The 21,877-nt window shown below is 40.0% G+C and overlaps 1 long non-coding RNA gene across 1 annotated transcript in view; it reads right to left on the reverse strand.

The window, feature by feature from the left end:
* Positions 1-21,877, reverse strand: part of LOC149524544 (uncharacterized) — a 201,711-nt gene that overhangs the window by 130,873 nt on the left and 48,961 nt on the right. Inside the window, exon 2 of the long non-coding RNA XR_016349346.1 lies at positions 17,440-17,549. This is a non-coding gene — a long non-coding RNA (uncharacterized LOC149524544). The remainder of the gene's footprint in view (positions 1-17,439; positions 17,550-21,877) is intronic.

Genomic DNA, 21,877 nt, shown 5'->3' on the forward strand with positions numbered 1-21,877 from the left:
TGTGTGTGTTTATTAACTACAGGCAGTCCCCGACTTATGCGGATCCGACTCGGATCCGCAGTTACGAATGGGGCTGACCCTGAGTACACGGACTGCGGGACCTCGCGGTCCTGCCGCCCGTGTACTCTGGGGCTCTCTGTGTGTCTCCCTGGTCTGCAGGCAAAAGCTGCGGGGGAAGCCGGCAGCAGGACAGCCCAGACGCCCCGCGGCTGTCCCGCTGCCGGCATCCTCAGAGGCTTTGCTCCCTGTCTCCCTGGTCTGCTGGTCTCCAGCAGACCAGGGAGACGGGGAGCAAAGCCGTGGAGGACCCAGGCGGCGGGACAGCGGTGCGTCTCGGTCTGCCGCCCGTGTCTTCCTGGTCTGCTGGGGTGGGGGGGGGCGCAGCTAGTATTCCCCCCCCCCCCTCCCAGCAGACTAGGCTTTTCTCCGGACGCCTGTGGCAGAGCAGCTGGGGTGCTGCTGGGTTGGTCCAGTAGTGCCGAGGAGCGGCGCTACTGGAGCAACCCAGCAGCACCCCAGCTGCTCTGCCCTAGGCGTCCTGATTTAGCCGCTTCTGAAACAGACCAGCGCTGACTACAGGAAGCCCGAAGCAGAGTTGCTCTGCCCCGGGCTTCCTGGAATTAGCTGCTGATCAGTTTCAGCAGCAGCTGACTTGGGGACGCTTGGGGTTCTTAAGTTGATTCTGTATGTAAGTCAGAACTGGCGGTCAGTTTCAGCAGCGGCTGAATCTGGACGCCAGTTCCGACTTACATACAGATTCAACTTAAGAACAAACCTACAGTCCCTATCTTGTACATAACCCGGGGACTGCCTGTAGTCAACAAAACATACAAAGGAAGCAATATCAACCTATATTCATTAATATGCATTATTCCTTAGTTATTTCCACTATACATCTCTAGTCAATTATTAAGCAACCCCCTTATTAGGATTTTTTGTTCAAATTTTAGCTTTTCAGGTTGGCTAGAGAGCCTAAATCATTATCAGAATACCACATTTTCCCCCATTAATACTAAGCCAGTCATTAATTCAATATACTTCCTCCATCACTAACACTCATTCCTTTTGATAAATTACTATGTCTTTCAGATATAATAGCAGCTAGTTCTTAACATACCACATATCCTCTATCACATATATAAACTCTATAGAGTTTGATTATTCTTTCAGTTTTATTAATGCAAGTCAGAAGACACTCCATAGAAGTCAATGGAATTAACTCCATTGTAAAAAAATCACTTAAGGTCAGAATCAGGTTCTTTATCTCCTAGACAGTGTTTTTCTGTAAGCATGTCTGTCACTGTAATCTGATCACACATTTCCCTCAACATATACATGTTTCTAATCTGTCTTCTTACATATATATTTCTGTCATTTATTTGACACATATAGACTTTCTGTTCCCTAGTTCCTTCTGATATTTCTTTGAGTTTTTCAATATAATCTATTTCTCCCATAGAAGTACAGTATTGAGTAGTAACTGGTAAGAATATTTTTGGTGACTTACGAGATATCCATCTTTAGAAAATCAATTTTGAATCTTGAATAACTTTTGACCTCAGACAATACTGTTCTGCTTTGTTTCTTTATTTTAAAAGCTTTTAAAAATCATGTTCATGAAAGCCAGAGAGTTATGAGTTGTGCAGTATTTTGTCATACTTCTCTACAAGCAAGCAGAAAAACATTATAATCTATAGAAAAGATGTTGAAAATATACTAGAATATTAAAATGATTTTGAGCTTTCCAAATTCAAAAAGAGGAGGAAGGTGACTCTTGAATTAAGTTGATTTTATTTATTTAAAATTAGTATGTATGCACTGCATCACAAATTCAGATTGATTATACATCCACCAATACTAAAGCAACTGAATACAGAGTTGTGATTTTTCACAAAGCAGTACATTTGTTGATCAACTAATATTATTTGTAGGTCTAAATTTTGTACCTGGTTAGGGACAATGGATACTCGTATCACAGATAACTCATCATGCATTTCAATGGGCCTTGAGTTTCACCAGATATAATCCATACCTTTCCTAAGTCTCGTACTCTCTCTTCCAGAAATTTTGTAAGTATAAAAATAACTACATTCATGCAGTGTTAAAGATTACTCGTGAGCAAACATGTCCTGAAATGCTGACTAAGTATATTTTTTTTATTCTGCAATTACTCAGGAATGACTGAAGTGATTTTCCTTAAATATTCTGAAAAAAAAATCACCTCTAGGCAAAGGCATAGAAAATTTCAGTCTCCCAGGAGATTGTCATAATTCTGAACATATAAAAACAGGGTGCTAAAAAGTGACCTTAAGTAAAGCAGTTGCAGCCAGCCAACTGCTATTAGTTATTTGTATGTATGAAATATACTAGACTGACAGCCTTGAAAAAAGCTCTTTTGCAGAGGAAAAGTATAACATGGCAGTAGAGGCGTAAATTTCTAAAATCTCTCGGATTTGGAGTAACTATCTTGTTGTTCTCTAGCATCTTCTTTCATACAGGCCACTAAGCAGACAAAATAATTAAAAAACAAGGAGTTCTTAGGCACCTTAAAGACTGAGTATAAGCTTTCATGGGCTGGAAACCACCTTGCCAGAAGCACATTAAGATGCATTTGATAAAGTGAGTTCCAGCCCACAAAAGCTTTTGACCAAATACATTTGTTAGCCTTCAAGGTGCCACAGGACTCCTTGTCGTTTTTGCAGAAACAGACTAACACTGTTACCCCTCTGAAACTTGTAACAATTTAAATTTTCAATTTTAGCTGGAAATGTTTTTGAAGGAGAGGTTAAAAGGCTCTATCTCCCATAATCCACCTCTGACCCATCCATTCAACCACATGAAGGGTTTGTAAAAATGTGAAATTGGGCTTCATGCAGGGACTCAAGTCTTGCTTTCCGACCATCGAGGGGGGAAAAATAGGACTCAGTGGCTATTGTCTTCTTAGGGCAAGATTTGTTGTAAGAGGCACACCTATAATCCCATTGAAATCCACAGGATAGAATGGACATAAAGGAAACACCTGTACAAATATTTTAATCTGTAATTTTCATTTTTTTTTTGGTCTTCAGGAACAAATTTTCAGACAGCCCTTTAAATTTCCATCTGCCAATCTTGTGTACATGAACAATTGTTAGAATACATAATCTGTGCTCAGATAAAATTTTAAACAATGCCGGTCCCCCTATATTTGTTTACATGTGCCACAGACTCATCTTTTTGCTTGAATGGATTTGGCTCTGGGGAAAAAGCTAGGCAAAAAGTACTACACAATAAACCTGGGCAAAACTACTAACATTTTCTTGAAAAGTCATTAAAATACTTACATGGTTTTCCTTTAGTTGTACACGTTCTGGGTTTATTTTCCATGAACTTTTGAGAAATTTTGCTTTGCTAGTGCTAATGTTTGTGCAAAGCTAATTGCAATATTGCATGGGTAGGCTTTCACGGAAACTGAATTTAAAATTTAACCATGCAAGTATTGGATATGCTTGCCAATTAGGAGCAGACATGACTACATACCTACACAAGTTTATCTATGCATGCCTCAGCTCAGCCATGAAGTTTGTATGACTGTGTAACTCATTCAACCACTTTGTCATATATGAATCCCTCCGAAAAAAAGTATGCAACTGCATTTGCAGAAACTAGAAATGAAAAGGCAAGCATTATCTTTCACCCTTCACTTCAAGATACTGAAGTTTTGTTTGGGAATAAATAAAGGAATAAAGTTATTGCCTGAGATTTAGAAAGTTAAAGATCATGGGATTAACAGTAATAATAAATGTAACATAGTAATCCACCTGAAATTTTACAGCTTACATCATATTCCAGTGTAGAATTTTTATCTAAAGCTTAGGGCAAATATTTGAGATAAGAGATTTTAAAAAATGCTCCTGCATTTATGACTCTATGAGAGTTGTGAATGGGAGATACGAATGGAGGCAGTATTGAAATTCTGACCTTAATGCTGAACCTGGCTTCATGTTAAACTAGACAGACGGACAACTAGAACTAAACTACAGACAGACAACTAGAACTAGACAATACACATCACAGGCTTTAGATCAGTTGTAATACATACGCATCACATTCTTCCCCCATTTCTTATTTTAACTGCCTCACTTCCTCAAGAGAGCATCACCACTTCCTTATTCTTAATGTTATAGTTTTAAAAACACACTTGAAAGTTGTTCTTGGCACAGATTAAGCAGTAAGTAATTATGTTATAAAGGAGAGGAATGGGTTCAGTATTGCCCAGAAAGAGGTGCAACTGAACCTATCATTATTGCTGTTCAGTCAATGCACAAGTCAAACCACCATCAAGTCCTCCTCCCTCTAGTAATAGATTATTGACCTTTGGACAGCTGCCTGGGCAAATACAAAAAATTCTAATTGACTCTAGTGACATTTAATGGTGATGGCAGAAAGGGGATCACTGCTGGTTTTGCTGCAGCTGGCTCAGTTGTTGCAGCCAAAAAGTCATTCTTTTGGTGATCTAAGATGATTAGATTAAGTATCCACCTTGAAGAAGTGTAAGTTCTTTAGTTCACTTGGCATAAACAGTGCTTTGGGTACACTAGATCTAGATCACCTCTTAGAAGTCTCTTGTCATCCGAATTGTAAACGTGCAGTGAGTGAATACTAATCCCCATTTATAAGTGGCAGTGACCCTTTAATACTGAAGTTTCATTACATATAAACAAAGCTTTTCCCACTATTCTCCTGCTTCAACCTTTTGCATCCATTGGCCCTACATGGAACAAAGAGAAATTTCCCCTCTTACAGTGGCAATAGACATAAAACAAGATATGTGAAGAAACCTACAATAGAATACATTAACCTTACATCTCAATGTAGATGAACTTTTGAGATCCAAGTTTGGGATCTGTTTTTTGGATATGGAAGAAGATTCTGCTCATGCAAACTTCAAAAATGGAATCGTTTCAGCAAGCAACTGAAGTGTAATGCAGTTTGCAACAGTGAATCATTTTTGTCTGGACAAAAGTCAAAAATGCATTAAGGGATACATTTAAAAAAAGGAAGACAGAAAGGGAGAATTAAGGTCTTTCATATTCAGGACTGAACATTTCTGTAAAAATTTTGAAGCTGAAGTTGAAGCTTTGCGCAAGCAACTTTTTTTCCCATTAATTCAGACCTCTCTCAGGGCTCATTAGTATATTTTTAGTCACGTTACTCTTTTAAAGTGTCAAAGGACAGAAAAGTTTTTAGGCATCTACTTATTTTTTGCAACTCAGACTATGGGCCAAATTCACAATTGGTATAATATGACATTAACAAATTATGCCAATTTTCTGTGATACTTTTATGAAATTGTACTATATTACATTTATGTATCATGGTGGCATAGATACATAGTATGCAATTCAATAGGAGAAAGTTTCTGGAGTTATTGTGGCTACTGAGAATCATGTAAATATGACACTGGGGAGAGGGTTGATCAGGGAAATTCACTCATGTTGTAACACCCTCAGAAAGGTTTGTTTATAAGGGTTCAAACTTGATTCTCCAGAAAACAAAATGTACTTTTGAGCTAAATAGCCCTAGTTTATGGATCAGAAAGAAGCTCCTTGCCAAGAGGAGCTGCAATCCCTCCAGGAAGAGCCTGGAAGGACACTGGGTTACTCAGGCCTCTTCAGGCTAATTGGTAACACATGGCAGGGCTTTTAGCATATGTGTAAGAACTTATTTAATGTATTATCTGCAATGCTTTCACCTTAAATATAAGTGTCTTCTCTTAGAAAGAGCTGTGTGGAGATGCGTAACTGCTGGCAATTGCGCTGCTCATAAAAAATTGTGAAAATAATGCAAAGAGAAGGCACTGGCCTTTTCAGGCAAACAGTCTGGTTTGCTGGGAATATTCCAGTGTAAGTAGGAAACTTGCAACCTGGAAAAATCCTGGTCAGAAGGGAAAGAGACACGCGTTTCTACCCAAGAAAGTCTGAGGAGCCACGAGTTAGAATTGGTTCCCTTTATGATCTAGTGAAGGGGGATACAGATGCAGTGTGAATGGTCAAAAACTGAGAGCAGTACAAGTAAAGCACAGAGAAACAGTCTTTACAGAATAGAAATAACGAAGAGATAGGGAGAAATGAGTCATGAACAGAAGATGAAAGGTCAGCTGCTTGAGCTATGCAAAGAAAGCTAGCTCAACCCTGAGAAATTCCCAAAGGTAAGCTAATTGGCTTGCTGTATTCTACTAACAAGAAAAAAAAAATAGTCTACATTTGTAAAGAATATCCAACACACTAGCAGATAGTCCAGTAAGCAGGGGAAATGTTGGAGTCCAATCCCTGGAAGGGAACAGTGAAGAGAAAACAACCAGATCCCACTAGGAATGTGGGCAGATCTCTAGCTGAATCCTCTCTCAATCTACCTGGAGAAAGACTGATCATCCCTGGAAATCCATCAGTCTACAAACTGGAAACGAGAAAACAGACCAGGAAAAACAGTCCAAGAACAGAAGGAAAACTAAATTTGAATGAGGGCAGAAAGAAGGAGATGTTGCACCAACAGAACTGTATTCTGAAAGGTGTTCTTAAGCCTGTCTTGGAGGAGTGGGGAGCACAGACTTTGAATTATTTTCTTGCTTTAAGGAGGAGGATTTCATGGATTTTTTTTTCTTAAAATTTTTGAAATGTAGTATGAATTGAACATGGTAAGAGAGGAAAACATAGAACATAATCTAATTCCACTCTTCTCCAGGACAAAGTTTTTGAATATTTTAACCCTGATGGATTGACAGGACTATAAATATTATGAGCAATGTAAAATAAATACACACATACATACATAAAAGGTTGCACAAGCTTATGCTGACCCATGGAGCACATAGGAGAAGGTTCAGGAGAGTTCAGAAAAAAAAAGGAGTCATGATTTATGCTGAGGTATCATCTTAAATTAGGGGTTATGAAAGAAATGGTGAACTGGGAGGTTGGGTCTTCTAGAACAAGAACTATCAATTGATGTAGTAAATTATTCTGTAAGATCTGCAACTTCAATCTGAGATCATTACTAGAAGACAGAAATTTTAGTGCCATAATAACTCCTGGGAAATTGGTGCACAGGTTTTCTAGAACCATCCTGATTATCCACATAATAGGAGGCATCAGACTTAAGCCAAAACTCTCATCCATCAGAGAAGGAAATCACCTCCAGGAACCCCTGTAAAGGTTAGGAGAAAAAACAATGTTTCATATGTGGCCAGCAAGGTCACTTTGGCTGGTACTGCCCACTTAGGGTCAGTGCAGCCTGGAATGGCCAGCTGAACCCCGCCTCACTGAGTTAATTGTATGACTGAGTCTTCAGACAAAGCAAAGTTCCGTATTGCTAAAAGTATGACATGCACAAACTCTCTTGCTCCCTACATATACACTGTAAAAATCTAAAGGCAGTGAAGGAAGAGCTGCCAGGAAAATGTATGGTAATAAATTAAACATTTTGGTATTCTTAGGTTTTATATCTAACCTATTGTTTAGGGATATGTAAAAAGTTCAGTGTTACTTAACTAGAGGCCTGGGTTTCAGTCAATACTTTCTCTAAAATCCAAGTAACATTTTTATCTATACTACAAATATTGCTCATCCACTAATGTGATTTATGACATCAAATGCCAGCAATGCCCCACTGCAGTGTATATTGGCCAAACATGACAGTCTCTACGGGAAAGAATTAATGGACACAAATCAGATATCCAAAAATGCAACACACAAAAACCTGTTAGAGAACACTTTAATCTTTCTGAAGCAAAAAACAGGACTATGTAGCACTTTAAAGACTAACAAGATGGTTTATTAGGTGATGAGCTTCCATGGGCCAGACCCACTTCCTCAGATCAAGTGGGTCTGGCCCCACGAAAGCTCATCACCTAATAAACCATCTTGTTAGTCTTTAAAGTGCTACATAGTCCTGTTTTTTGCTTGATCTAGACTAACACAGCTACACATCTAGTTTTAATCTTCTGGCACTCTGCTGTTTTGTTTCAGACCAATTCCACAGAGAAGGGTTGGAACAACTTCATTCACAAGTTTAGTTCTCATGCAAATTATATGAATCCTGATATTGGATGGCTTGCACATTATCAACCAACCAAACAATGAAGGTGCTAATGGTTCTTGATGTCTGGGTAGAATCTGGTGTTGGTCATCTCCCTTTCCAAGTGCAAGCTAATTGTTCTTGTCAACCTCTTGTAACTATTTAGTCTTTAAGGTGCTGCTAGATGATTTGTTTTTTTTTAAGTCTTTCCTGTTACAGACTAACTCTGCTATCCCTCTGAAGCTTTGAAAAATACTCAGTCATTGAAGGTGTGTGTAAGAAAGAGATGGTGTTTAACTACACCACTGTTCCTCCGAGTCTAAATCATTAGTGTTTTGCCTTTCCAATCCTTCCCCTTATTACCTCTTTCAAGTTAAGAGAATAACTTAGTCTCTTTCCAGAACAAATTAAGCTGCACTAATAACCCTCTCAAGTTATGTGTGTGTGCATGCCAGACTTACTGCCTCTTCCCCTCCCTCCCCCACGTTCATGAAGTAAGCACACATTCTCAGTCTTACCCCCCAGCAACAAATAGAGGAAACCTTAACAGCTAGTCTTTCCTACTGGGTAAAGAAAAATGCAGAACATAGTTAATTCTAAAACAGCACTTTAGGACTTTAGGCTCTGCCAAATTTAAAAAAGGTTCAATCTCAAGAGACACGCTAGAAAAAGTCCTGTGAGTGGGCAACTTTGCATTGTAGAGAAGGAGTAACCAGACCATATCTAGGATATGTGTAGGAATTGTGTATTGTTTGTACATTAAAGAACTGGGAGAGGAAAAAAGCTCTCGGGAAGGAAAAAAGCGCTGGGAACAAGCTGTTTCTTGTTCTCTCTGTACCTTAAACCACAACAGATGGTAAATCAGCAATTGGTTGCTGTTGGGTTCTATCTAACCCAGCAGTGTCTTACTATCTACCAGGAACTGAGACAGAAAGGGTAATTCTATTGGGGGAAAAACCATTAGCAAAAGCTTATATCATTTTTGCTCAACATGAATATGGAATTTCTACTTAGAAAGAGCAACATCTGCTTAAGTTTCATTTTGTATGTAGATTACTTAGAATAAACAGAATTGTAATCCAATGCTTGTCTGTCGTGAGTGGGAACCAACAGGTTAAGACATTTTAGGAAGTAGGTTAATTGCATAAAGGTGATAAGTGATGGAGTAGATCAGAGATTGCCAGAAAAGGCATGAATATTTGTGTATGCTGAAAAATGAAAAAGTTGCATATACTGAAAGCTCTTCCAAACAATTACATTAGTGTATAGAGGCCCCAACTCTTCTGGATTCCCATTTACACCAGCTCAGTTCAGGAGAAAAGGTGAGAGGATGTAGTTTACAAACGGGGAAGAAGTCACATGGACATTAAGGCTAACATTTTCTCTGACAAATATTTTTACCCTGACATAACTAATGAATATTAGCCATGCTATTGTTGAACCAGAGGAGTTTTATTGCAAGGTAAATTAAGAGATTATTCATGAGTGGTACATGGCACCATCACTCTTAACAGTTCATGGTGTATGTGCTAATGGAGTTCTTGAATAGCTAGCGAGTTCAATGAGTGACTGACAGTCCTATGCATAAGTAGGTGTCAGCCGACGGTCAGGGCAGAGTGTGTGTGTGTGTCCATCCAAGAAAAGGTTTAACATCTGTGTCTTTACTGCTAGGACCGGGGTCCCATCGCAGAGGATAGCCAGCTGGCCAACAGACACCCCTTTATAGGAAGAGCTTATTACACCTCAGATTTTAGCTGCTAGAACACAGGGTTCTTTCGCAGCGGGCAGCCTAGGAAAGGCTGAGAAGTGCCCCAGTGGATCTGTCACCTGGGAGTGACACAGATCCAAATGCCCAAGCTCTTCCTATACCTGGCCTTTATGACCGGCTGAAGTTCTTTTAAATTGTGCTTGGTTCTGTTACAGCAACTGAAGGAGTCAGGTTAAAGCTTAAACAGTTACAGATTTATTAAAAAAAACTTATAAAAGCATATGGTTACAATGGCTATTGCTCTCTTTCTTAACTGTTAGCAAATAACCATTTTTAAAAATGGTTATAAAGAAAATATAGAAAATAGAAATAATGGTACCAAGTGACAGCTTAATCTCTAAAGAGCTCTAAGTCTATGTGTACACTTAAGACAAAGGACCACATCCAGGTACAATTTTTACCCCTTTCTGTGCCTCTCGACTCCAGCGTGTCAGGCCAGGGCTGGTCTCTCAATTCCTAGGAAAGACGAATACGAGCTGGGAGTCCCCTTGGAACCTCGGGAGATCAAACACCTAACCCGACCAGCAGATGGATGGTAGATTGACACTCAGAGTAAATGTGCTGCTGGACCCATCTTTATACCCCTGGGGGCCCGTATCCTCTTTCTTATCTTAAGATGCCAAATTGTACTGGTCCGTTTTGTGGTGCCAGTTCTTACAAGCAAGTTTCAAATAATTTATATTTGCAAGAGAGAACTAAATTGTGAGTACTAGACTTTTTTTACTGGGCGAGAGATTCCGCCCCCCGCGGATGGCTGTGTGTTCATATCAATGTGGGTTAAGTCCTCCTTGGCAGCCTCTTGGTCAGCAATTGGCATATCTCTGTTTACAGCCATTCACGGTCACACAGCCTGGGCCTTCTGCTCTGTGTGCCCTGTATGCTGCAGGCAAGCAAAAATGGATGTTACGGGGGGGGGGGGGGGGGGAGGGGGTTCCTGTCTGGCTACAGTAGGACACACTCACATGTTAGCAATGTTCTCAATCTGAGCCAGAGATTCTTTCCTCCTATATACCAGTCATCACAAAACTTGGTCCAGTCCACTTTGCAATACCCATTCCATCTATAAGTTGACTCCACCAACCAGAGCAGCATTCTGCACTCCTTTCCCAATCACCCACAGAGATTCCAAAGGATACTCAGTCATCCATGCAGGCATCCTGAAATCAGTGCAGAAGTCTAGTTACCTTGCCCATAAGACTATGAGAGTCAACAGGAATTGTGTACTCACTAGTCTTGTTTCTATGCTCCTCGGATCAAAAACAAACTCCAAAGAAATTGAGTACACCAATGTAACCATTTAATGCATTGTTTAGAGTCTTACAGGATTAAGTTTATTCTTTGTATTGCAAGACTAGCACCAGACTTCACTTGGCCACGTGTATGTGGGGTGGCTCAGCTTCAAACCCCCTGGAAGGGGCAGAGCCTTGAAAGGAAAGGGCAGAGCTAGGGGTTAAGGCTTCTCTGAGCTAGCCCTCAGTGCTGCCAGGCAGTGTCTTGCAGGGCTCTGGTGACAATTTAAAGGGTTCAGAGCCCTGGACCCTTTTAAATACTCAGGTCCTGAGAAAAAAAAAGCTTCTCTCTTCATCTTCCCTCCCTCCCCCCGCAAGTTGAAGGCCCCATTCTATTGTAATCTACCTGTCTGAATAACTGTAGTGGTTTGGGTGAAGGGAGATTGCATGCTGTTTATTGGTTCAGTGATTGCTTCCTGGAAATAAAAGCATATAGAAAAAAAAACTTCATTCACACAAGCCAAGTTTCCTTTCAACATTTTTTGCTTAGAGAATTCATTCTCTAGGGCATAAAGATTTACATAGGTAACACCAACCAATATCAAGAGGAGTTAATATACAAATCCTGTATGCTTCAGTTGGAGCTCAGTCCTACCCCTCTACTGCAAAAAGGATTTTATAGCCGCACTTAAAGAACATTTTTTTTTAAACAGAAATGGAGTAACATTTTCTGGAATTCTGTATAATATAGTGTACATGCATGCAATAATTGAATTACAATTAATAGCTGTGTTTAAAGTTATGAGCTTTTGGTTAAATGAAGTATCTAATATAATGAAAGAGGAAAAGCTGTTTGGTCCACAAAACTAAAACTTTTTACTTTTTCATTATCTTAAACTCTGGTATCCTACTATAACAAAAACAGCAGCAGCATTTAATAGCACTATTAACTCAACAACCTAAAACATCTATATTAATTATATTCATTATACTTAATTGAACATAATAATCTAACCTAACAATTCCTTGTACACTAATTAATAAAACAGCATGTCTTCTGAATCAGAAATGCATAACTGTTGTGTGCCTTGTGCCAGAAGAACTTTTGAATACATACGAACTTCCCCTATTTTGGATGAACTGTAAAAAGGTAGTTTAAAGTTAGTGTTGGCACTGACAATATTTTTTGCCAATTAAAAAGTTAAATGAAAGTATCTCCAAAAATCATTTTTCCATAAACTTCTGGCAAACTGAACTTTCTTTATAATGGTGTATCTGAATTTCCAACTTTTTGAATGGAAGTAGATTTCCTACAGGTGGTATAAAAACAACATGGTATATTCTCTTCCAGAGATGGTCCTTAATTGTCCTTTGCAAATGTGGTGTTAGATTTCACAAGATCCCCCATGAAGCAAATATCTACATTAATATTTTATAAACCCCATAGCCCTCGCTCAACTCAACTCTAACTAAAACTCAGACTTAGCAACATGTGTATTTGACTGCAGTGATCATACCTACTGAGTCTAAATCCAAGTCCTAACCTCTATTCCAAGTCCCAATTGCTAGTTCTAAGATCCCAATTTTGATTCTTCAATCTTTTTCTAATTAGAAGCTTAATTAAATAGTAATTAATTATACACACCAATATTGATAGTGTTTTGATTTAGATTAGCTTCCAGTTCTGTGAGCAAACAAGACAGGAAACACACATTTGATGGGTGCAGACAGTTATATGCCATAACATGCTTTTTTTTGGTTTAATTTCAAAGAGAATTTTGCATTGTCAAATTTGACAACATAGTTCTTAAATGGGTAAAGAACTGGACCATTTTTAAAATTGATTCATATGAAAAAATTTGAAAAGTCTTTATTCTTTCTTTATTTTTCTATTTACTTCCCTTCCTATGGGAGTTCTAAATTTTTTGTACCTGCCTTGATAGTATAACAGGTTCTCTGCAGATGGTTTATCTGTTTGGCAGTAACCCATTGCTGCAGAACACTGTTTTACCACACATTATAAATTATTATTGATGATTTCTTAATGATTTCTCATTAGTTCATGTGTATAGGCCCTGACAGCAGTTTTTAACAGATTAAAATTTTTCTATATAGGAAAAATTCCCCTGATATACTAGGCCCAAAATATGCAACTGGATTATTTAGAAGTACCACTACATCTTCCCTTTGAAGTTTGAGTCTGCATGGATGTAGAGGAATACCTCTGTGGATCCAGTTGCAGGACTGTAGTTCAAGGCTTGATGTACATGCCAACATAGGTTGGTAGTAACAATGTTGTTCAGCAGCATGGAAAATCCACACCTGAGCAACACAGTTCTACTGACCTAATCACTGAAGTAGACAGTGCAAGGTCAACAGGAGGGCTCATTCCATCAACTAAGCTACCATCTCTCAAGACCATGGGGTACTTATGCCAATGGGGGGGGGGGAGATCTTCAGAAGGCACTACAGTGCATCTGAGCCACTGCAGTGCTGTAAGTTTAGATAAGTCCCTAGTGATCCTCTAAATTTAGCCTCTAAAGGCATTTACATTAACTTCAACTCATTTTCACCAATTACTTTTTCCCTAGAAGAAAAGGCTATGTCTCACACAAGTTCAAAGGAGGCAAAGTGTAGACTTCTTTTTGAGGAAGGCAGTAGCCAATGCTATAATTTTTCTTTTATAAACATCCAACTTACTTAGGTTTCAAGACAAGGAAAAAGTGTTGCTGTGGGCTGAGGGTAAGGGAGTGGAAAGGAAGAAACAAGAATATGTTGAGAGTTGCTTCAATTATCTTACAGTATTTAATACTATTGTGTAAGAGTGCAGGCAGAATGGTTTAAATTAGAGCCTAGAACAAGCAGTGAGTAAAATGAATGTTTAACCATTTTTCTCCTTTCAAACAAGCACACATTCTGAAATCTCTTTCCTCTTCTTTAAAAGAACCATTTTTCACTAAAGTGTGCCATCATTTCCCCCACCACCAGCCCAGAGTGCATTGTCAGCATAAGTGAGTGATGATATGCTAGTCTTGTGCATGTATTATGCGAAGAAAATTTTGCCTCTGGCATTTCTCCATTTCTGAGAAATAGGGAAGTAATCAAACTAGTTGGTGAAGAGGCCGGAGGCTGTAGTAACTAGTTAACCCAATTTAAATATTGCTATTTTTGTGAATAAGTGATTTTTATGATTGAACTCTTTTTTAAACTTACTTACTTTGGAACTTCTACATATTCAGAGCCCTGAAAAGATCTTACATGTAGTTCTAAATATGGTTAAAACAACCATCAAAGACCAAATGCCACAGGAAAGTCCAATTTCTCTTTTAATCTGTGAAAATCAAGTAATATTCATGGACCAAGAGGAAGAACAATGCTTATAAATAGAACCCCATCCACACAAAAACACCACAGTATTATCAGGGAGTTCTTTAAAAATCCTAACCCAGCACAGCAAATCTTGTCATCTATTATATATCAAATATTATAGTAAATATACAGAGCAAGAATATGGAATGACAGGCAAGAGAACTTATTTTTTATTTGTACATGTGGATTGGATAACTCCAATGAAAACAAACGGATCTTTCTTAATTGGAGAAGCAGTATGTCCTAGCAGACTGATCATAGGACTGGAAGTCAAGAACTTCCAAATTACCATGGACAAATCAACACATCCTATCTGTACATCCTTGTGCCAATTCAGAGACAAAGAAGAGTGGCTTGCCCACCATCTTCTAGACTAGGGGTGTCAGTGTACCGCTAGTGTTGATTGCCTAAAGTCATTTTGGGCTTTGAGGCACCAGAAGAATAACTGAGGTATTGGACTGGCCCATCCTATTTACATATTCCAGAAGAAGTGTGACTTTTACCTGTTATAAGTACACTTTAGATTACTTCATGAGCCAGAAACTTTTGAACAAGGCCAGGATGTTGCATAGCCAACTGTACATTGCACAAGGAGTATTCTCCCGGTGAGCATAGAGGACATGTAGCTGCTTTATGGACACTAACGTAGATGATTTAGGCTGCAAGTTATCCATGAAGGTCTTCCGTGTCTCCCCTCACTGCATATAGGGAAAATTATAGCTCCTTAGTTTTCAGGGGAATTGTGAGAATTAAATGGCAATTTTTGTTATGCATTTTGAAGACTCTTAGTGTTAATAATAATTGTATATATAAAGTAACACCATCTCCAAAAAGGAGGTGTGATGGGGCCCCGCAACCCCGCACTAAAACCCCCGCGGCAAAAGCCCTATTTGGGCGGCGGGGAAGCGCGCACTGGCATTGTGCCGGCTGTACTCACGCCATGGACCAGCTGACCGCCTTGGCGGCGGCGGCGGCAACACAAACGCTGCGGGTGGGGTGGAGTCAGCTGGTTACATCAGAAGCACGTCACCCTCTGACGCTGGGGCACGGCAGGAGTCTTAAATGCCGCCCCAGGCGGGGGGGGGGGGAGAGAGAGAGGAGTGCGGAGGAAGGCAAACGACGGGGGGGAGTTGGAGCCTTCGCCTGAGGAGGCGGGGCGAGAGTAAGCCCCTCTTGGCTGCGGAAAGCAGGACTTCGCAGACCGCCGTGGAGCAACAGAGTCCGGAAGGTCATCTAGAGAGACGAGCAGCAGACCCACGGAGGGCCGAGTAAGCCAGCAGCAGAGAAGGGGGGGACAGATCGGAGAGGAAGTAGCCCAGGGGAGGGCCATATAAAAGCCCCTCACTTGGACAGGTTTCGGGAGGATGCCCCTGCCAACCAGACCCGGACCGAAGTTGGTCCATGTCCTTTAAGGCCTTGGGCTGGGGCCCGGGAGTGAGGGTGGGCCCGGGCCTCCCTCTCTCCTCCCTACCCTGCACCCCCTCTCGGCATAACTGAGAAAGAACAAGCCCCGCCGGAAGGGGTAAAGCCCAGGCTGTGTGGGCACTGTTGGAGGACAGTGGCCTGAATCTGATAGTATCGCCGTCAGCGGAGCCAATTCCCCAAAGTTGACGACGAGCGACACTGTGGGGGCAGACAGAACCCCTACAGGAGGCTTCACAACAATTTCAAAAATTTAAAGCCACATAAAATCAGTACAAGAAAAAATACTGACTTCATCTGGTACATTTAAAAAAAAGTGAGATGGGTGTCCTATAGAGAGGTGAGAAGGGAAGTGTTAAAAATACTTCTGAAAAAATTCTCTTTGCACATATTGTTACTACTCTAGCCTGTGTTTAGGCATGCTCTACAAGAAGTCTTATGCATATATTAAGCAACAGACTGGATAAAAATCCTGGGGATACAACAATATTTTAAATCCCTCACTAAGTTTGCCCACTGTATATAGAAGCAAGTTATGTTTAGCATCATGTCAGCTACTCGTGATTATCCTTACTGGGCCCCGTACCTTCTAGATTTGACTTAAAATGGCAACTATAGTTTTGTCATTCAAGCAAGATTAGCACAATTAGAAAAAATAATTCTAAACTCATTTGAAAGTGTTTTGAATGATTCAATATTGCCTGGTGACCTGTTCTAAGAAAGTCACTTGCCCCTATCTTTAGAAGAAAATTCTCAATTCAAAGCCATTTGGAGTGGAGGGTGGAAATCTACAATGACTATAAGGATGCACACATTTTTCCTATTACAGGTTGTCCCTCTCTTAACTGGGACTCTCTGATCCAGCAACATCTATGGTCCAGCAGGACCATGGCTGTTCCTGGATCACAGAGGCCAAGAAATGGGAGGTTGGGCCATGGGGCAGGAGCAGCAGGGGGCATGAAATCTCAGCTAGGAGGCAGGACACGGAGGGGCAGGTGGCACAGCAGGGAGCTCTTGCCCCTGCAGCCAAGTGCTAATGGGGGCCTGGCGGCAGCAGCAGCAACAGAGCTCCAGCACCAGCTATGGAGCTCTGGCAATGGCAGAGCTGAGGTCCCAGACCCGGAGCGCTCTCTCTGGCCATGGACCTCCGGCCCTGCAGCAGCCAGGGAGCTCTATCCAGGCCAGGGAGCAGCGGCATTAGGCTGGAGCACTCGCTGGGAGCAGTAGGATAGCACAGGCATGTTGGGAGAGACCTCCCCTGGTCTGGCAAATCCCCTTTTTTGAGACCAGTCAGGTCCTGAGGGTGCTGGATGAGGGAGATCCAACCTGTACTATTGTAACAGTGTCATACTTCAAAAGAAAATAAAGTAATATGGGAGTAACCAAAGTCTGACATGAAAATGAACATCTGAGACAAGTGTTGCTTAAACTCAGCTTCCGATGTGTTCATTTTTCCTTGGATTTGTCAGATAAGCCAACAGACAGGATTATTTACCTCAGATCATTGACAGATTTGTGTGAGGACTACCACATGAAACTTGAAACAAGAAATTCCAGTGAAACTGAAATATTACATAAAATTGTGTGGGTGTAGCTCACCTGGTTTGAAATGGAACTCCCAGCCAACCAACTGGACTATTCAGGATAAATCTCCAATAGAAAACCAACCCAGAGATTTCTTCTCTTTTAGCTCTGTGTATCAGGTTTTCCTGTAGAGACAGTGTGATTAGGCCTGCAACTTTTACTCTTAATTCAAAGAAAGATTGACTAGCCACTAGCTAGTAATGGCACCAAATAAGAACTACCAAATCTATAGCTTCACTGCAGTAACCAGTAACTGATTACAAGTGCTATTTCAGTTCCGGTTGACATGCAAGCAGCTAGGAATTTCTGGAAGAAAGACTATCAGCTTATTTGGCCAGACTGTGATTAAATGACTTTTGTATTTGCTGCACAGTGGGAGCTACTCTTTTAACTTGAAAGAAAACTGTGTTTTGGAACTGCAGGTCTGGAGTTTCAATTCTGTTGATGTGCAGTCTCGGTTTAAGACAGATCTCTCATTATAGCTTATTCTGTGCTCCTGAAGCTACCACTGCAAGTATGTCTGCCTGTATACATTATTTCTTTCTATAGGTGCCAGTCAGGCATGTATATTATATGCTCTCATAGATCCCCCTTCCCTTTTGAATTCTATTAGGATTTAACTAGAGTGTTTGCCATTTCTGAAGGAAATTTGGACGTGTTTTACAAAAAATAGGGTCAATAAAAACCTTGCAGTTTGACAAAAATCGAAGTATTATTTCCATTTTGACATAATTTATGAAACAAAAAAATCCTTTCCAAAGAAAACAAATTTCATTCTGATAAAGTAATAATGTTCTGGCTTGGCCGTCTGAAAACGCTTCTCGCCCCCCAAAACAATTTCATCAAAATTGACATGTTTGTGGAAAGTTTCAGTTTCAATTAAATGACATTTTCTAGTGAAAAAAACATTTCACTGGAAAATTTAGCTTGTTTCAATTGCAAATTATTATACACCAGTGTCATCCAAGCTGAAAAAAAGGACTAATAAGGGGAACAAGAGAATTTGAGTTAAGTTCTCCCAAGAGCCAGATGTGCTATCCCACTGATTTGGTCACTGGCCTGCTTTGGAAGAAGACTAGGAGTAGCAAAAAATCAAAGAGCCAGTAAAATTTATCTAGATTGGTCATTCTCTTACAGTGCATCTAAAACAGTAGTATAGTGTAGAGTGTTCCACCTGAAGGAAAAAGTCACATAGAAGAGCATATGGAAATGTTTAGAGACCATAGAACTCCAGCTTCCATGGTTCCACTTTTGGCAGAATTCAAGTTTAAGCTTATTTTCATTCTTATGAAAGTTCCTACCTTCTAGCTAAAATCCCCATCAGCTACAGATGCAAAGAATTAAAATGCTTATTTACAGAGGGAAATTCTTGATGCCTAGCATTATTAGCACCAAAACTCTGCAGTAAAGTCTCTTCCACTTGTTATTTTCAGCCCTTTAATTCTTCTGAATAGTGTTTACAGGAGTGCAATAACCTATGTAGGTTATATCATAACATTTACTAACACTCACTTATGGGAATCTGGACAAACCACAGTTAGCCTGTTAACCATAAAAGTTCTGAACTTGATTTCATATTTCCATAAATGACAAAAGCCTGCACAACCTTCAATGGCTATTTCCTAACTTCTGTCATTCACATTCTTGAACATGAGCTGTCCTGGTGAGGATACTCTTACTAGGTTTATGAATATTCATTAATTTGTTCTGTGTTCTGCCTCCTGTTTCAGTGATAAATAGGCATGCTATTATGTTTCTACAAGGCAGTTTTGTTTTATTAAAATTTCAAAAGCCATTACTCCCTCCCTTTTCTTATTCTAGGCTTCCAAAAAATTTGCATGACATTGCAATTCTTAGTGTACTCACTCTCGCCGAGTTTTATTATTTCATTGAGCTTTACTTAAGATTTCATAATTAATAGGTTTATAATTCAAAAGATCTTGCATTTTAATGTCCTTTCACTTAATCTAGTTAAGAAGATGGAGTGGTCTATTAGACCATTGTATTGGGACTCAGACTCAAGTCCTACTTTCAGCCATGCCACTGATTTTCTGTGTAACCTTGGATCATTTACTTTATCCCTCTGCTGCTTCTGAATTCACATACTGAATTTTTATTGTCTATTTAGGGAGTAAGGATTTGGTCAATGTGTGGTTGTACAGTGCACAAATAAAATAGCTTAGGGTACACGTCTAGACTACATGCCTCTGTCGCCAGAGGCATGTAGATTAGGCTACCAGACATAGTAAAATGAAGCGGCGATTTAAATAATTGCCGCTTCATTTAAATTTACATGGCTGCCGCGCTGAGCAGACAAACAGCTGATCAGCTGTTTGTCAGCTCAGCGCGATAGTCTGGACGCGCGGGGGTCGACATCAAAGGTATTTGTCGACCACCCAGGTATACCTCATCCCAGGAGGCATACCTGGGTGGTCAACAAATACCTTTAATGCCGACCCCCCGCGTGTCCAGACTATCGCACTGAGCCGACAAACAGCTGATCAGCTGTTTGTCTGCTCAGCGCGGCAGCCATGTAAATTTAAATGAAGTGGCAATTATTTAAATCGCTGCTTCATTTTACTATGTCTGGTAGCCTAATCTACATGCCTCTGGCGACAGAGGCATGTAGTCTAGACGTACCCCAAATCTCTTTCAATATACAAGGGATGTCATGAGACAAACATCCAGTCAGTCTATTTTTTATATAATTTCTCTGATGATTGACATTTTCAAAAGAGGATGTAGTGTTCGGTGATTTGAGCAGTTGATCAGGAGCCTTCCAGTGCTAGGCTAGCATTGACATGAATTATCAGTTCACTTGATCTTTCAGTTTCAGGGTGCAAATAGTCTGGATGATTAACAGTGTTTGCATACTTCATGTGTAACTGTGGAACTTTGTAACTAATAAGTCACTTATAATTAATGCATGTTATAGGAAAAGGTTTGGATTAAATACAAGATGTAGGCCTCAGACAAGGCCTACATAACGATGTTCATATTAGGTAAAGCCTTGTAATAGATAAAACGAAGTTTAATATTGATAGACTTTGTAACTTTGTTAAAATGACTAGAAGTACCCCTTTGTTCCATGCTGCAATTCTGTAAATGTATTGTTTGTGTGAATGAGAGAGAGAGAGAGAGAGAATGTTTTAGGAGAGAAGTGTGAAAGCCACTGCATGCTCAAATGGTCAGATGAGGGACCGGAGACTGAGAAGCACCAAATAATTATCAACCAAGGGAAAGCACACAGAAGACACAGACTACCGGAGCAGATGGACGAACCCTGAAATTAGTGGCAAGTACCCCTTGATAGGTAACCAATAACAAGCTTTGCCAGAAGACAACACCCAGGAGGATTATCAGCATATGGATATCAAAAGACTGTGAGAACAACTTCTTCCTGATAAGCATGTGTCATAGAAGATTGACTGTGATGCTTAGTGACTGATTAAGGCCTGACAAGGCAAAATGCATAGACTTGCATGGAAGGAAAATCCTGTAAAGGATGAGGTGTCTTGTATGGTTCTTTGGGTTCTCGTCCTGCTAAAACTATGGAGCATCAGTCAGGATTGACAAGAACCAGGCTCCTTCCTTGCATCTGACCTATCTGGCCAATAGGTTGGGCTGATAGACTGGTAACTATTCCATCAGCAGGGTGTGGGTGGGTGTGAATGCATATGCTACTTCATCATCAATAAATGTGGCATGTTGCCTTATCCCCCTGAAAAGATCCCATGTGATTCTTTTAAGCGTAACACTTGAAAATATCACCTTGACTGTTTGAAATCCTTTCTTCTTGCTGCATGATTGATCAACTAACTCACATGATATTGTTTCTGAACACTGATTCAAAAGTGAAACTAAGCAAAATGAGCGACATCAACAAGCAGAGAATCAAGCAATGAAGTGAGTACACACAAGTAATTTAGCTACAGATAGTTGAAGGAGGAAGAAAAACACATTAAAAATCAGAAACACACAGTGGGAACCAGTTTAAAATGTTACCAACATAACAGTGAGCTGGCTGTGGACGTTCCCAACCATGACAAAAACTTTAGGAGCAGATACAAAAAGTTATATTAAAAGTAGCCTATTATTTAGTTCAGTGGCTGGGGAAGTTCTTGAAGTAGCACATCACAAGAAAATAATAATGGTGATGTGCTCACTCATATAAAGTTTGAACAGTTCAGAACTTTTTGTAACCATAGAAAGAACATTGTTTGTCCATAGCACCAATTTAGATCTGATCTTCATTTCTGAGCAAATTGGATTGACAATTATGTAAGAGAATTGAGTCCAAAAGCACAAAGCTGTGAGGTTTAGAAACAGTGAAAATGATATGTTTAGAGACAAAAATGTGTTCTGTGTGACTGACAAAAGATTGAAAGAAAGGTTATTATGGGAACCTGATTTGTGCTTAGAAAAAGCAATAGATTTCTGTGGGACCTCAAAA

Source organism: Pelodiscus sinensis, chromosome 4 (genome assembly GCF_052426305.1).
Source record: "Pelodiscus sinensis isolate ZL-2025 chromosome 4, ASM5242630v1, whole genome shotgun sequence".
NCBI classification, from domain to species: Eukaryota; Metazoa; Chordata; order Testudines; family Trionychidae; genus Pelodiscus; species Pelodiscus sinensis.